The sequence below is a fragment of the Mirounga leonina genome, unplaced genomic scaffold, assembly GCF_011800145.1.
Source record: "Mirounga leonina isolate KUSES-001 unplaced genomic scaffold, KU_Mleo_1.0 Mir_82, whole genome shotgun sequence".
NCBI classification, from domain to species: Eukaryota; Metazoa; Chordata; class Mammalia; order Carnivora; family Phocidae; genus Mirounga; species Mirounga leonina.
The window spans coordinates 40,805,466-40,811,851 of record NW_023270825.1 but is presented as its reverse complement, the minus strand read 5'-3'; the positions used below and the strand labels follow the sequence as shown (position 1 = coordinate 40,811,851).

The following is a 6,386-nucleotide window of genomic DNA, read 5'->3' as shown; positions in this document are numbered from 1 at the left end:
ATTTTAAGAATTGGAGTTATTCCAGTCTATATGAACTGAATTCTCTATACAAAATCTTAAAACATTTGGCATTGGGATGAAGCATTGCTAATTATAATTTAGGATTGGGTCGTGAAGAACTTGAAAACTATATTAAAAGCCGTGACTAAAGCTATGAAAGATCATTTTTGCCATCCAGTTTCCTAATATATTCATTCTGAAAAGTGAGGTTCTTTTATCCTTTGACCTGCCACTCTTCTATAGCACCCTTCCCCCAAAGTAGTCATTTTTCCCATAAGCACATATCTATAACTGATGCACTTACAATTTTCACCTTGTAATTGTTTCTATACAGGTTTTATCTTTTCTGGAATGTAAGCTCCATAAGAACAAAGCCCCTTTATTTTTTTTTTTTTAAGATTTTATTTATTTATTTGAGAGAGAGAGAATGAGAGAGAGCAAGCACATGAGAGGGGGGAGGGTCAGAGGGAGAAGCAGACTCCCTGCCGAGCAGGGAGCCCAATGCGGGACTCGATCCCGGGACTCCAGGATCATGACCTGAGCCGAAGGCAGTCGCTTAACCAACTGAGCCACCCAGGGGCCCTGCCCCTTTATTTCTTAACTTTGAAAGCTCTCAGTGGGATTGCCAGGAGTAGGTGTACCATTAGTTATCAATAGTATGGATTCACTAGTAACATCATTTTTTGTAGTAAACGTGATTTTTAAAATTCTGTTGAATTATTTATGAGATTTTTCATCACTGAATAGTATGAAAAAGATCTCTGACTAAAATAGAGATTTATAGGTAGGTAGCTATAAAGTGACAGACACCTATTGGCTGAGGTTAAGGAATCGAGCCCTCTGTTAGGGGTTGAATTGTGTGCTGCAGAAAGATACGTTGAAGTCCTAACCTCCAGTACCTGTGAATATGGCCTTATTTGGAAATAGAGTCTTTGCAGATATAATCAAATTAACATGAGGTCATTATGGTAGACCCTAACCCAATATGACCAGTATCCTTATAATGTGAGGGGAATGCCATGTGAGACAGGTACATAGGGAGAAAACAGGTAATAACCAAGGCAGAAATGGGAGTTCGGCAGCTGCAAGCCTGGGAACACCAAGGATTGCTGGTGACACCAGAAACAAGCATAAAATGTTCAAGAGAGCCTGTCAGAGCATGACTCAGTGTACACCTCGATTTCAAGCTTCTAGCCTCCAGAACTGTGTGTGAGACAATAAATTTCCATTGTTTTAAGCCACCCAGTTTGTGGTACTTTGTTAGAGCAGCCCAGGGGAACTAATACACCCTACTTAATTCACCAGTTCAGCATGTATTTATTGAACATCTGCCAGATACTAATTTAGGTGCTTGCGATACATTAATGAGCCAAGACAAAAATCTTCCATTCTAAGGGGTGGAGAAAGTGAAGAAACAGAGTAACAGTGACTTAGAAAATAACTTACGGGAAAAACAGTGTAGGGTAAAGTAGATGGTGGGGTAGTTGCTGATTAAAACAGTGGTTAGGGTTGGGCTCCTTTATGACTTGAACAAAGAGAAGTTAGGCAAGTGTGATGTAAATACATATTTGGTCTCTGTCTCTGGTTCCTGACACAGAGCTCCCTAAAATCTTTGTAATTTCCTGTGTGATGGGGGTGTTAGGAGCATCTTATACAGAAATCCTAACTCCCTTGGAATTTCTTGGGTAATAAGAGTGTCTTTTTTTCTAATGAGATAATTCTTGATGGGTTCCTGGATCACTTCAGGATGAGGGGCTGTTCACCAGAAAGACCCAAGCCACAGAAGCTTAGAACTTTTGCACGTGCATACACACCCTGTCTTCTAGGGAGAGGAGAGGGATGGGAAATTGAGTTAATAATCATGCCTACCTGTTGAAGCCTCCATTAAAAATCCCTAACCTGTGGGGTTCAGAGAGCTCCCAGGATGGTGAACACATCCCAGGCACTGGGAGGAGGATGTGCCAGAAGACAGCATGGAAGCCTTGCCTTATGCACCTCTTCCATACGGGGGTTCTGAGTTGTATCCATAATAAACCCGGAATAAGTAAACTTTTTCTGAGTTTTGTGAGCCATTCTAGGAAATTATCAACATGGAGGAGAGGATTATGGGAATCCCTGATTTATAGCCAATTGGTCAGAAGTGCAGGGGGCCTGGGATTGCATTGCAGACTCACAGAAAATCCACTTGAGACAAATTGGTCACTGTCCAACTGGAAACAGCACACATCCTCTTGCTAAATGAGTGACTTTACCAATCTCAGCTTTATCCCTCCTTTAGTCTACTCTTCCTATTAATAAGTTTTATGGAGATGGCAGAATTGCCCTTGCTTTTGAGAACACCCAAACCAGAAGGGGCCCTCACTTGTTAGGGGTCCCCACCCCCGCAAAATTACCCAAGGAAAGCCCAGATCCTATAATAGGTTCTTTCTAACACCCTCATAACAGACACCCCACATCCCCCTATGCGATGTATAATAAACCAAACTGGTTCAACTACAGGTGTGGTTTTTGGTCTTTTTTGAAGGGGCTGGGAGACGAATGGTGAGCTTAGACGACTGCAGAGAAATCGAATGGTAACCGCCTGCGGGAAAATTAGGTCAAAGTTTTTGTTCTGTTTTAAGATAAATAACAGCATGTTTGTTTGTTGAAGGAAGGGAGAGGAAAAAATGGTCGTTTGGTAGGAGGAAAGCCGCTGGATGACCTGCGGAGGTGTAGACACTGGTGCTTTAGGTGCGGTTGGCTTGGGCTGGGAGCCTGGATCGTGCCCCTCCTGGCGGGGTCAGTGAGCTCCTGGGACGGGCCTCCGGGCGGCGAGCTTTCTCTTGCTGATCACTTCAAACTTCTCAGAGAGCGGGGAAGAAGGCGAAGTCCTGCCTCCCCCAAATACCTAATCGCCTCTCCGAATGTTCACATCTCCGCTCTCTTGTGCCCTGTGTCAAAGAGCCTCACCCTTAACAGAATACTAACCTCCCGATTTCCACCCAGTTGGACGGATGGATCCCAAGTACGGTCCCAGGAACAATGGAAGAAAACTGGGTGTATGCACGGTCCGTGTAGGGCCGACCACGGAAAGAAGCGTTTCTCACGGCGTTCTTTCTTCATTCCTGCAGGGGGGATTCCTCGCCCGCCTCCCGCCCCTTTCCTCAGGACACGCCCTATATTGAGAGGACGAAAACGTAAAACAGACGTGAAAGGAAGACAGCTTTTACACAGGATCTCTTAGTTCTTGGAAAGCTGCCCGGATTGGCGCTCATCATTTTGTTCTGACAAAAGGAAAAATCGCCCTCTACCAACAACTATGCAAGTCTGCACAGTAACACAGAAAACCAGTCTCGACTTTAAACCTTTCAGTGTCCTCTGTGCCTTAACGTGGTGGTTGGGGGAGGCATCGCGGAAGAGAAACGTTTACTTTCAAGTGCGCAAGCGTGAGACCTGTTTTGTTTGCAAAATGAAGTCTTTTTTTCCATAGATTTGGTTAATGTTGAAAGTATTTGCATTAATTTGGCTTAAAGAACTCTCCTTAGTTATAATACTTTGGAGAAACCCTAAAATGTTTAGGTGAAAATAGAAAGTATCAAATCCCAAAACACTCGCCCAACGTGGGGCTCGAACCCACGACCCTGGGATTAAGAGTCCCATGCTCTACCGACTGAGCTAGCCGGGCGCTCGGAGAGCGACGGCGTTTTTCTCTCTCTTGATGAGTATTCAACTACATTTGCTTTTTTTTTTTTTTCCTCCACCATTATTTTTATTCATAAAAGAATTTTGTAACATATAATAGATAAGCACTTCCGAACTATTTTTAAGAATCTTTTAAAACATTTCTTTAATTGTTCTTAGATTTAATATTTAAAAATTTTTTTTTAGATTTAATAATTTTTATGGCGTGTGTATCCCAAGATCACTTAAAACTTATGCAAGTCTATATTATTACAGAGTGAATGAATCTTTTTTCTTGTGTTTTAAAATATTTACTGCCAAATGTGTTATATTCTTTGCAGGAACACTTATTAAGGCTGGCGACTTTCTACCAAAAGGCAAATTGGATTCCTACAATTTGGGGGGCAACATTAGAAAACAAAGTCCAACCTCTGTGATGTTAGTTTCACTGAAGAACAGTAGCGCTGAGCTATTTTTCCTTTAATAAGATCTAGCCAAGGAGAGTTAAATTGAGGAAGCGGATTCTGGTTCAATTAAAATAAGATCTCTTTCCAGTAACTGCCTGACAATGGAGACAGGACTCTCCGAGGTTGTTAGTACCACCCACTTCAAATGACAGAAGCGGGGATGAAAGGATTATAGAATCACTGAATCCTATGGTAAAGAATATTAATTCTAAGAGGAAAAGAGAGAAGAACTGATTCTGATCAAATTTTGACAAGCTGAGACAATGGAATAATCTCCTATGGAAATATACATATTCTGAGATACTAGTCTCAAATCTGCAAATCTGATATTCATATTCTGAGATACTAGTCTCAAATCTCAAACTCTGCAAATCTCTGTGATGGGGGCAATCTAAAGCCTAATTGTATATAACAAAGAATAACAAGAATACTTGAAGTTCAGCATTTAGAAATTAAACACACTGATCATCACATTTTCGAAGCTACTTAATTGAAAAAAATATTAAGGTATGGCATAAAATAATATTATACATTTAAATTACTTAAGGTATGCCTAGGATTTAAGTAGAATATTTAAAAATTCAAGATTTATAAAGTATTAAAATACAATTATTCATTAACAGTTTTTTTCTTGCAATTGCAAACTCTGGTTTATTTTTATAAGTTGGCAGAATGTACCTGGGATATTAATTTATATTTTCAACACATTTATTAAGTACTTACCATATACAAAGCACTGCGGTATGTATTCTGATAGATAGAAATATAAAACAGATTCTGAAAACCTTAAAAAGCTTACCATCCTATAAGAAAGATACGTGCAAATTACATACCAATTTTATATGCACTACTTCCAAAAGTAATTTGGAGTAACTTAATTAAAACAAACAAATCCATACCCACACCTTTTAAGTTTCCCAGTGAATCAGGCAAATCAAAAACCTGAGACCACAATTCAATGCATTCTTCCAAGATACAAGATACATCAAGAGTCCACCTCCCAAATAGGCAATTCATCTGATAAGTTCAGAAAGAGCTCCAAATTCTTTTTTTTTTTTTTAAAGATTTTATTTATTTATTTGAAAGAGAGAGAGTGAGTGAGAGCACATGAGCAGGGGGAGGGGGAGAAGTAAATTCCTCTGCTGAGGAGGGAGCCCGACATCCTGGGGCTCCATCCCAGGACCCTGGGATCATGACCTGAGCCAAAGCCATGGGCTTAACTGACTAAGCCACTCAGGCGCCACAGAGCTCCAGATTCTTAATTAATGAATATATAGTAGTCACTGGGCACTCAAATCACATTTATCATACACAAATAGTGAAGTTAGTTAAAAGTTTAACTGAACCCCTAACCAAGTCTGGAGTATTTATTTTACCTTCAAGCTTTCTTCAGCACTTTATTGGCCTACCCTGGTCAAAATACTCTCGTTAAAACTCCTCATGAAAAAATTGCAGCTAGAATATTTCAATGAAGGTTAGGTAAATTCAATGGCTTGCCTTCCAAATAAATTCAAATCTTTTATCCATTTGGTCAAGTATAAAAACTAACCATTCATTATAATGCTTCATTAGCGGGAGAAGCAACTGAAATTCCTCATTCTCCCTTTTCTTCTACATCCAATATTTCAGCAAGCCCTACATATCTAAAATCCATCTGCACATTTCCACTTCCACCGCCACTGTCTAGTCCAAATCATTCTTGTTATTTCTTGCCCACAGGACTACGATAGCTTTCCAACTAGTCTCCATGCTTCTACTTTCCCTTATCTATCAGTCTTCACACTGAAGCAAGAGAGATCACTTAATAACATAAATTAGATCATATAATTGCCCTGCTTAAAAGACTGCTGATGACCTGACAGTAGAAAGGCAATAATATATGTGGAAGGAATGATGGAATTAGAAAATCGCCATTTAGCAAGCATCATAACAATAATCCATTCAAATATGAATCATCAGATACTATAATCAGTGGGTGAAAGATTGAGGAGAAGCAGGATATTTACAAGGATAGTGTCAAAAGTATTTCCTCACAAGATATTTATTAATTACAAAGGGCAAAATAGAAACTTTATGGTGGATAAATCTTAAGCAAGTGATCAAAGTTAACATCATCAGTAATGGAACAAATTGGCATCATGTGCCTCCTAATATTAATGCTCTAATATGAATGCAAGGTTACTTTTGTGGCATTCCTGCCAAAAATGTATCACCTGGATCCTATCATGAGAAAATATCGTACAAACCTAAATTGAGGGA

At 39.7% G+C, this 6,386-nt stretch overlaps 1 protein-coding gene and 1 non-coding gene across 2 annotated transcripts in view; both read right to left on the bottom strand.

Moving 5' to 3' along the window:
- ARMH4 (armadillo like helical domain containing 4) overlaps positions 1–6,386 on the bottom strand; it is a 228,843-nt gene that overhangs the window by 178,424 nt on the left and 44,033 nt on the right. The window lies entirely within an intron of this gene.
- TRNAK-CUU lies at positions 3,592–3,664 on the bottom strand. Its single transcript has one exon. It is a non-coding gene; the product is annotated as a tRNA-Lys (tRNA).